This window comes from Cucurbita maxima, unplaced genomic scaffold (genome assembly GCF_002738345.1).
Source record: "Cucurbita maxima cultivar Rimu unplaced genomic scaffold, Cmax_1.0 Cma_Scf00124, whole genome shotgun sequence".
Taxonomy (NCBI): domain Eukaryota; kingdom Viridiplantae; phylum Streptophyta; class Magnoliopsida; order Cucurbitales; family Cucurbitaceae; genus Cucurbita; species Cucurbita maxima.
In genome coordinates this window covers 60,221-72,056 of record NW_019272140.1, presented here as the reverse complement: position 1 = coordinate 72,056, position 11,836 = coordinate 60,221, and positions in this window count along the sequence as shown.

The window sequence follows — 11,836 nt, the reverse complement described above, 5'->3', positions numbered from 1 at the left end:
CTTTCTTACCTAGTGTGATTCAATCTTTCAGCTCAAACTTTCCTCTCGTCCGACGGAAAAAGTAGGAGTACGACTACCTTTTCCTTTTCTTGCCCGAGCCAAGGGATCATTCAATTTCTACCAAAAAGTTTGTTATCTATTAGTTGCCATAATCAAATGTATTTCTCATTTCATGTTAGATCCTCCAAGAGCTTCCTAGTCCGTAGTAGACGAAACCTTGGACTTCTATTGGACTTATAGCATTGCCTGGTGAGCTCGCCGTTGAGGGTTGGCCTTACAGGAGATCGAGCAGCCTTTCTTTCCTTGCCTGGTATGCTTTCCCGCTTATCGTGTAACTAGCCAACTAGCCAAAGAGAGAGGGAGAGGAATCATGTCAATCAATTTGTATGTGCATTTTGTCCATCCTGTACTTGTCTGCTTAGCTTTCTTAGCAAACATCTCCGGTTTCCCTCGAACCAAGAGGTTCGCTTATCTATACTCAACAGTCACACTTTCAGCTGAAAGACTTATTTTTTTTCATAAAGTCGGTTCCAAGATCAAGAAAGAATGAAGCTGCTCAAAGGGACGGCTACGCGATATGTCTTTTCATACTCACCTTTTCTTTAACCCTGCTATCAACCGAGCCATTCTCGTTTGTTGCTTTAAGGGGTCTCCCCATTGTAGATTACTCGGATTGGTTCTCGCATCCCTGTGCCAAAAAGTATGGGCGAGTTTGGTTTGAGTGTTCATCGATTGGGTGGATCCATATGCTCCGGAGGGGTGAGACGAGGTGTAGCGCATCTGTTTTGGGTATGTTGTCCGCTAAAGGTTTTAGGAAAGGGGTACAAATTTTCTACAAAAAAACGAACCAAAATCCTTCTTCCTTGCACGACTCACTCCTATCACGTTTAGAAGAAATATTTTAGAAAACGTGAGCGAGGAAATACGTTAAAAACAATTTCAAATAGAGCAATGTTATAAGCTAAAAGTGAATAAACAACAACTGGTCACGTTCTTCTTTAGTGCATTTTGGGACATTTTAGTTCTGAAGGGTGTAGATATGATTTTGAGGGCTAATCATACACGCCGTATGGTTAATCTGGTTGACGCTTTCCAGAAACATGACGTTCAACATCATCACAGAGAAGACGACATCTGGCCTATTGAAGGTGTTTTCAAATATGTACGAAAATACGTCGGCTATGAACAAGGTGTATTTGATGCAGAGGTTGTTGAATCTACAAATGTCGATTTGTTGCAAATCATATAAATTAGTTCAACATGATTGTAAGTCAATTGAGTTGGGTGGAAATTATGTTAAAAAATGAAATTAAATCATTGATTTTTATGTAATCTTTACTCGAGTCGTGGTATACTGTTGTTGCTGCAATCAACAGTTCACGAGGATCTAATAAATTGAAATTTAATGAAATTCAAGATGTCAGCGAAAGCCTAAACGGGAAATAGGAGATTCATCAGACAATGCTCTCATTGTTGATCGAAGAGGAAAAAGTAAATCAAAGAGCCCAAACAAACATGGGCGATCAAAAGTAAGAAACCGTGAAAAATCTCCAAACAAACAAAACGTAAAGTGTTGAAATTGTGGAGAAAAATAACACTTTCAGACAGATTGTACAAAATTGAAGAAAAGAAAAATCACAAATTTGAAGATAACATTAATTCCATATATTCAGCAGAAGATACTGAGAATGCTTTAATCCTTAGCGTGAATAACCCAATTGAATTTTTGGATTTTAGATTCAGTTGCATCGTTTCATTCGTCTCCAAGTAAGGATTTTTTTTCAAAATTTCAAATAAGAAAATGTTAGGAAGGTGTATATTGCCGACAACAAAACGTTGGAGATTGAAGGGAAGAGATGATGGGCATCAAAGAAATGAAGATGATGGGTGCAAATGAAGTTTTAGAAGGGCTAAAATCTATTGATATGGGTGTTTGTGAGAGCTGCGTTATGGAAAAATATAAACGAGTTAGCTTCACAAAATCTGCTAGAGAACCAAAGAAAGTGCGATCGGAAATGGTCCATACAGACGTTTGGGGACCATCTCCAGTTTCTTCATTTCTAGTACCAAAATTTCATGGATTAGATGTCTCGCACTCTACAACAAAAACTCTATGTTTTTCTAAGGCTATATCTCATGACCACTCTTTTCCTCCTCACCATATCTAGACACTATAACGTCCAAGGACATTTTATAACTACCACGAAAATCAAAACATACAATAAATTTATACAAGTTTTACAACATATCATATACTACAAAATAGGGTTAGACTGCTTACTTGGTCGCGGAGAGACGTGTCATCTAGGTGAGTCATAGAGATATACGACTCTTTATCTTAAGAAAAAATCTATATAATTTAAAATCCGGCTGCTCTGATACCAATCTGTCACAACCCAAATTTCAAGGGTTCAAAACTCAAATAAAAACTAAAATTGAAAGTGAAAACAAATAAAAACAAATAAAAAAAAAAGTAAATTAATATAAAATAATGTTGTAAAATTAAAATGAGATTGAGAAAACAACACCACATTAAATATAAAATTAAATTAAATTATAAGACGGTGTTGTTCAAATTTATCCATACAAAAAAAAAAAAAGTGTTTGGGATAGAATTACAAAAAAAAAAAAAAAATACAAAAAAACTCAAACACAAAGACAGACTAACGCTGCATAACAACCCCATCTGTGAGTGCACAACCTTTGAAGGCTCCCTCATACGAACCCATCCAAAATAATCACGCCGGTGTCCGCATCTCTTGACTTTAAACTGCTAGTCTAAACATGGTTTCGTCACCAAAGCTTTAGAGTTTAATCTATCTTTACAAAAATATTTTTCTCTTAATTTATAAATTGTCATCAAAAGTAATAATTAGGTACAAATTTGGTCTAGAACTCAAAACTTTCAAATCTTGCTGTTCTTTAACCAGATTCAAATCCAGTTTCTTGAACTCCTTGTACCTTAAATAAAGTTGGTATCCTCTAATAAAATAGGAATTTCTCTTAAGATCATTAAATTCTTATAGACTCCACGCTCAATATCATTAATACAATTATGCTTTATCTTAAACACGCCAAACATGAAACTAAAGTGCGTTCAATTTAACTCCATTTTATTGTCATCTTGAATGATGTTTAGGGTATATTCTTGATTTACCTTAAAGCTCTTGTGACATGACAGTTCATATTAGTTAAACTTTCTGCAAAATCACAAGTTAAAAACAACAACGATGAACCTAGGTCTATTAGTCATTTCAAAGACAATTTCTTTCTCCATCTTATCGATAATATTAGTTCAACTAAATCCATATTATGCAAAGAAACAAGTTTATGACTCATAAAAACAGCTACCTAAATTATGTCCTAAAAATTTGAAAACATAAGTTGTAGTTGATAATTATACAAAAATTTCCCTAAATTCATGAATTCGTGTCCAATTAGTTAATCCGGAAGATGGTAACTAGCATATAGTAATTGAAACTCCACATGAAGTAATTTAAAGTTCCCCAAAGTTTATCTCATCTTTAATGAAGCATGAATTGCATTGAAGTTCATGAAATGCTTATAGACTCCAACTCTGAGTACTATTAATGTGTTTCATTGAGTTTGTTTTTTTTGTTTGGTTGTTGGTTTATTTGATAACCCTTTTATATTATAACAATGTCCTCCAACTAAGAGAAAATAGTTTGGTTGTTGGTTTATTTGATAACCCTTTTATATTATAACAATGTCCTCCAACTAAGAGAAAATATATTTGAGTAAAAGCTAAAAATATTGGATGTTCAAGAAAAGGCATTTGGTTTAGTGGTGTTATTCTTCATATTTGACATTGTTAAGGATATTTAGTAATAAATTATAGTTTACCATATATATTATATTTGATATTTTATTACAAGGCAAATATCTAATATTTGCTTTATTATCATAGGTATCTTTCCATTTATTGTTATTTTCATTTATTACTATTTTCATATCCTTGTAATTTATTTGATTATAAATAAGATAACTTTCACACCATTTAGGTGTGGTGGATTAATCAAACATTCACATGGTATCAGAGCCATTTTGGTTTAGCAACTCGGATCCTTTTTCAATGGCTTTTGAAATTTTCTACTGTTCTTCTCCACCACCACTGCTGGCTTTGACGCCGCAGGGGCAATCGTCATGGCTGCCACATGCAGAGCCGATTGATTACTCTTCGGCTCCATCCTTTTGACCTCCAAATCACCTTTCGTCATACTCTGTACATACAACCTTACCTTTTCCAACCCAATCGGTTTTCCCCTTGGCCAATATAGTCTCTCTCATTTTCTTCCCAATCAACCTTCATCCTTCACATAAACCCTAACCTAAACCTATCAACCTCTTGCAGAGATTTACCTTCGGAATCTGGGTGCCGCACTGGCCTATTCGCCAACCAAGTTGCCGCCACCCTTCCTGCCAAAATTGGCTTCTTCGCCCGATGAGGCGACTCTTCCGACTGTCCTTTTCGCCAAAATTGGCTCCTTCGCCCAATGTGGCGACTCTTCCGGCTTCAACATTGTCTTTGTCCCTTGCTCTAGGTTTCCCCTTCTACTTCTTGGGGTTAGAAATATTCTCACCAGAGCCAAGGCAGCATCGTCGCTAAGCGACAATCCCTCTTCAATGGGTTAGACATATTCTCGCCGAAACCAAGGCAGCATTGCCGCTGAGCGGCGATTCCTCTGCAATTTTCGATGGCCAAGAAAGTGTTTCTCTACGCCTCCTCTCAACCAGGTTGTTGACTTCTTCAAGAAAAGTGTTTCTCAACCTCTTTGAATTTTTCAGATTCAAGCTTCACGTTCGTTTAAATCCGACGCTTAGCTTGCGGTGGGGTGTTAAGGATATTTAGTAATAAATTATAGTTTACCATATATATTATATTTGATATTTTATTACAAGGCAAATATCTAATATTTGCTTTATTATCATAGGTATCTTTCCATTTATTGTTATTTTCATTTATTACTATTTTCATATCCTTGTAATTTATTTGATTATAAATAAGATAACTTTCACACCATTTAGGTGTGGTGGATTAATCAAACATTCACAGACATCAACCTAACTTCATATTCGACATTTTATACTTACCATCATGCTCTTAATACTCATAGTCTTTCTTAACATATCATCCCTAGGCTTTATTCTCCAAGACACGTTATTTTATACTTACCATCACTTTCTTAGTACGCATAGTCTTTCCTAACATCTCATCCCAAGGCTTTATTCTCCAAGACACATCACTTTATACTTACCATCATGCTCTTAATACTCATAATCTTTCTTAACATCCCATCCCAAGGCTTTATTCTCCAAGACACATCATTTTATACTTACCATCATGCTCTTAATACTAATAGTCTTTCTTAACATCCCATCCCAAGGCTTTATTCTCCCATACACATTCTACATCTAAGGACTTCCCGTGTTTCCTGCAATACGACAAAATACGACCTTAATACCTAGGCCTAAGGCTTCATATATATGTTTCAAGTGGTAAAACAAGGGCATTTGGTCTAGTGGTATGATTCTTGCTTTGGGTGTGAGAGGTCTCGATTTTGATTCTCAAAATGCCCCTTCAAGATATTGTAGTACGAATTGTAAGGATGTAGCTCAGATAGTAGAGCACTCACTTCTGATGTGGAAAGTTACGAGGTTGATACCTTGCATCTCCAAAATGAATCAATCACTAAATATATTATTTCTTTTCAATTTTTTCTTATTTACGACATAATGAGCCAGGATAGTTTTTCATGTCACTATTTTGAAAATTACTTCTTTTCAATTTTTTCTTATTCATGACATGTTGAGTACCGATATTTGTTCATTTTCACTATTATTGATGATGAAAAATTTAGGGTTTTGTGATGCAAGAATTGTAGGGATGTAGCTTCGCTTAGCATGTGAGAGGTACGGGGATCGATACCTCGCATCTCCAAAAGAAACTATTTTATTATTAATATTTTATTTCTATTAAATATTTTCTTATTTATGACATAATATGTAGATATACTTTTTCATTTTCACAATTATTGATGAAGGGGCATTTAGGGTGTTCATTTCCCATGTGGAAAGTATGGGGATCATTACCTTGCATCTTCAATTGAATCGATTACTAAATATATTATTTCTTTTCAATTTTTTCTTATCTTTTCGATTTTTTCTTATTTAGGACATAATGAGCTGGGATAGTTTTTCATTTTCACTATTACGGATGACGAGATGCTTAGGACTTTATGATATAAGAATTGTGGGGATATAGCTTAGATGGTAGAGCACTTGCTTTGCATGCAAGAGATATGGGGATCGATACCCTGCATTTCTAGATTTTCTTCATTTTCACTATTATTGATGATGGGAAATTTAGGGTTCTATGATGTAATATTTTATTTCTATTCAATTTTTTCTTATTTATGACATAATGAGTAGCGATATTTTTTCATTTTCACTATTATTCACGACGAATCATTTATGTTTTTGTGACGTAAAAATTGTGAAGCTTAGACGGTAGAGCGCTCGCTTTGCATGCGAGTTGTACGGAGATTGATAACCTGCATCTCCAAAAGAAAGTATTTAATTTGTTATAATATTTTTTCATTTTCAGAATTATCGATGCCCCGCAACACCAAAAAAAACTATTTGTTATTAATATTTTGATATTTTTTATTTTCACTATTATTGATGATGGGACATTTAGGGTTTTAAAATGTCAAAATCATGGGTATGTAGCTCAGATGGTAGAGCGCTCGCTTTGCATGTGAGAGGTACGGGGATTGATACCCTCCTTATTCATGACCTTGTTGTGTAGCAATATTTCTTCATTAATATTATTGATGACGAAAAATTTAGGGCTTTGTGATGCAAAAATTGTGGGGATGTAGCTCAGATGGTATCGCTTAGCATGCGAGAGGTACGGGGATCGATACCACCCCGCATCTCCAAATACTTCTATAAAGTGAACTTCTTCACTTCTTCACAATTGCAATATCTGACCAATGAATATAATGGTCATTTATAGCTTCTATCACAAATAATATAAAATTTGGGAACAAATATCACAATAATATAATCTCCAAATACTTCTATAAAGAAAACTTCTTCACAATTGCAATATCTGACCAATGAATATAATGGTCATTTATAGCTTCTATCACAAATAATATAAAATTTGGGAACAAATATCACAATAATATAATCTCCAAATACTTCTATAAAGAAAACTTCTTCACAATTGCAATATCTGACCAATGAATATAATGGTCATTTATAGCTTCTATCACAATAATATAATTTGGGAACAAATATCACAATAATATAAAATTATGAGACTGAAAAGACCGTAGCCTATATGAGACTNATAAAATTTGGGAACAAATATCACAATAATATAAAATTATGAGACTGAAAAGACCGTAGCCTATATGAGACTGAAAAGACCGTTCACCACACGCTTGTAAAATAAATTATATCTACCACCTCTGAAATTTTCCCATCATTGACACCCTTAATTGGAACTAGATTTTAAGGCAAATCTTCTCCACAACTCACTTTGGAACACTTTTATAGATAGTTTCAACAAACTTACTTTGCTCGTGAATACTTTGGAGTTCGATATTTATAGTTGTGGAGAACGCTATTTAAATTGATATGATCGAATCTTACAACAAAGTCTAATTGAGCCTCCCTCTTTTAGGAGATAGCTTCGAATCAAATTCTTTAGTTTGGACAATGATTGCATTGTTTTAGTCAAACAACCGAGACTAGTGTATTACCAAAAGTATAAATATTTTGTACGTGTATTTTCTTACATGTTAACAATTGTATACAAATAATAACTAAATTTATGAGTAGAAGTTTGGATGGAGTTTTATTAAATAGGTAATCTTAAATTATATCTAAAAATATATAAGGTTTTTTTTTTTATATACATTTACTAGAACAAAACAATGATTCAAGAAGATGTCATTCATGTCATGTTTTCTTATTTCTCAAAGATTAAAAAAAAAAAAAAGTTATCCTCTCTCGCATATGGTTCGTTATTTGATTATTTTCTCTTGAGTGAATTTTAAGTGAAACACATTCTCTACCCAAGTAATTGCAAGATGCAAGCTTCACACTAAGAGGAATCAAAGTCTCAAGTATCAACGTCCTCAAGTGTCAATTTTTATTCTCCATCTCAACATAAATTAAACATATTTTCGTGAAAATATCTATTTATAAAAGCAAAATATCTCAGAGTCACAAAAATAAAAATGAGATATAGATACGAGACATAAATATGATACCAAATAGATATGGTAACATGTCATTTGTAAAAAGCTAGGACACCGATGTGATAACGATACATTAATTAAAAAGAATTATTTCAAATTATTTATCAATTTTATATTAGAAATAAATTCATATAAATAAGTTTATATGTTTGCATACTTAAAAAAAAGCTTAAGGTACGTTTCACTCTCAAAATATATTCAAACTCAAGGGTATGATACGAAACGCTGGATTATAAATTTGTAATGCATCCATTATATTAACAAGTGTTCAGTACATGCCCAACACGTGTCAGATTAGTGAAACTAAGTTATTCTCATGCTTTCTTTACACCTATTTAAAGTAGTTTGAAAACTAGCACGTCTAATATTATAATTGACTAACTACAACTTTAATTTTGTCCTTGAAATAAAATCCTTAATTTAGTACATGGTTGCAAAGATGGACATGAGAATGAGTTATTCTCATATGGAAAGAGATTTAACAATAAGTTATATCTCATATCCTCTCTTAACCAATTATTTAGTTTTATTTAGTATGTTTCAGAAAGATACCGTCCATCAATAGCAAAAAAAAAAAAAAAAATAAATAGAATAGATTAAATTAGCCAAAAGTAATGGCTAACATAATTAAAAAAAAAAACATAAAGGAAGAATTGATTAAATTGGCTAATTGCTAAAATAATTATAAAAAAAAATGTAACAAAACACAGAAGGAAGATTAGGAACCCAAAAAAAAAAAAAAAAAAACACAAACAGCCAAAAATCAAGATTTGAAAAGTGTTAAACAGTTTTGATATATAGACATTTCAAGACTTTACTAGTGCAATATTCCCATGAAATCTAACACTAGAGCATCATAAAATTTAGAGAAATGATTGAAATGGTGAATGGGTCCTTGACGATAGTCGACCGCTATACTCTGGTTTAGGATGTAAGTGATGATTATCGGCAATATGAGTTGTGTCAATACCACACCGTTATCAAGAGAAAGTAAAGTAGAGTATAATAGATCAAGCGATCCATTTGTTGAGAGTATTGTAAGAGGCACACATGTAAGAATGTTGGATATAACTACTCTTTCACATCAGAGGGATGAGTCTCATAGATCCATCTACAATATCAAAGAAACTTCGGGTGGTAGTGATTGCTTGCATTGATGTCTCCGTGGTATCCCAGAAACATGTAACATGATTTTTCTTGCTCAAATATTGATTCTTAAAACTTCACTTTTGAGTAATCGAGGAAGGCTACTTAATTTGCAGCCTCTAGTGAAGATGATCACTCTGAGGTGGGTTTGTTAGTGAAGATGCAATTATATAATCACCGTTTTATATCAATGGTTCCATTTATATCTATAAATGAAATTTGTGGTGTATTTTTAGAAATTCAACAATAATCATATGTTATTCGGTTACAATTCTAAAGAAATTCAACTTTCGACCTTTTGTGAATGCTCAAAGCTACTTGCAAAGTATTGTCGATTATGATCCATAATACTCACCGGCTCGAAATTGAGGTTTGTTCATGTTTGAAATTGTGACAAACCAGAAGACAAGATGCTTATTAATATTGTTTGTGATTGTTGTTGTGAATTTTTCATCTTTGAATACATATTTTGGTTGGTTCATGAATTTTTCCATCTTTTAAAAATATTATTTTTTTAGTTCGAGCCTAATTTCATAATAGGCGATTGAATCACAATATTGCAATATTTTAAGTTACTTTTAAGATTAAAGGTCGATGAATAAACTAATTACTACAAGTTCTTTTTATGCATCTTATTTTGATCTAGCACATAAAGTAATTACTGAGTTTGACAAAATTGAAATAAAATCAAATAAATCTCCACAGAAGACCAAGTCAATTTGAGCATTACAAACTTTATGAAATTAAAATAATAAATAAAGTTTTCTAACCACTCATGAAATGATGCTTGCAACTTCATCCGCTACTTAAACCGTGCAAATATTTACTTATGAAATGACGGTTGAACCTAGCCTATCCAATTTTGTAGATGAAGTATGAATGTTTGTTGAATCTTCTTGGCCTTTGGTTGTGTAATAGGTCCAGTTGGAACACTGTAATTCTTATCATCATCCCTCTCTTCAAAAGGATTCGTCCTCGAATCAGACAAATCATCACCTACATCAAAAGAACTCAACTCAGTAACATTGAAAGTAGAATGTACACCGTGTTCTTATCATCATCCCCCTCTTCAGGATTCGTCCTCAAATCAGAAAAATCATCACCTACATCAAAGGGACTCAACTTAGTAACTTTGAAAGTAGAATGTATTGACAATTCTATAGGAAGATCAATTTTATTGTCCCATACAATAAAATGAGTCATTTTACTAAATCATCACCTACATCAAAGGGACTCAACTTAGCAACTTTGAAAGTAGAATGTATTGACAATTGTATAGGAAGATCAATTTTATTGTTCCATGCAATAAAATGAGTCATTTTACTAAATGTCTTACCGAGCATTTATAGTCAAATAAAGAATTAGGAATCCAAGCTATCTTTAGATCTACAGACACCACTCCAAATTGAATTGAGCTATTTATGCTTAACATTAAAATGAAAATTCATCACTAAAATTATTTATGCTAATTCATTGAAATTTTAAAAAGAAAACATCTCTAAATTTAGATAAGACAGTAAGTTATACTACTTGAATCAGGTGTGGTGAAGGTCGAATGAACACGTGACCTTCAAATCTTCAATATTAATCTCTCCCAACTAAGCTATCCCCTATAACATTGAAAATGAAAATTCATAAATTTTAAAAAGAAATAATCACTAATTTTTTATTGAATATTCAGGTTATGCAAGTTAGTCACCTTGAATTAGGTGCCGTGAACGTGGATCAAACACGTGACTTTTAGATCTTCACTAATGCTCTCCAAACTGAGTTAACCCGCTAACATTAAAAATAAAAATTCATCAGTAAAGATATTTTCACTACTTCATTGAGATTTTAAAAAGAAATAATCACTAATTTTAGATTGAATAGTCAAGTTATGCAACTTAGTCAACTTGAACCTGGATCAAACCCGTGACCCCTTGAGATCTTTAGTGACTCTCTCCCAACTAAGCTATCCCCTGTAACATTGAAAATGAAAATGTCGGAAATTTTAAAAAGAAATAATCACTAATTTTAGATTGAATAGTCATGAGTCAAGTTATGTGACTTGAAACAGGTGCGGTGAACGTGGATCGAAGAACACGTGACCTTCGGATTTTCAATCTGACGCTCTCAAAACTGAGTTATCCTCACTAATATTTGGAAAAAAAATCATAAATAAAGGTATTTCCGCTAATTCATTATATTTTAAAAAGAAATAATCACTAATTTTAGTTTGAATAAAGTTATGCAACTTAATGGATTTATGTAACGTAAACCAAGTGCCGTGAACGTGGATTAAACATGTAACCTTTAGATATTCAATCCCAACTAAGTTATCCCCACAATCATTAAAAATCAAAATTCATGTGTAAGGGTATTTTCGCTATTTCATTATTCATTGAAATTTTAAA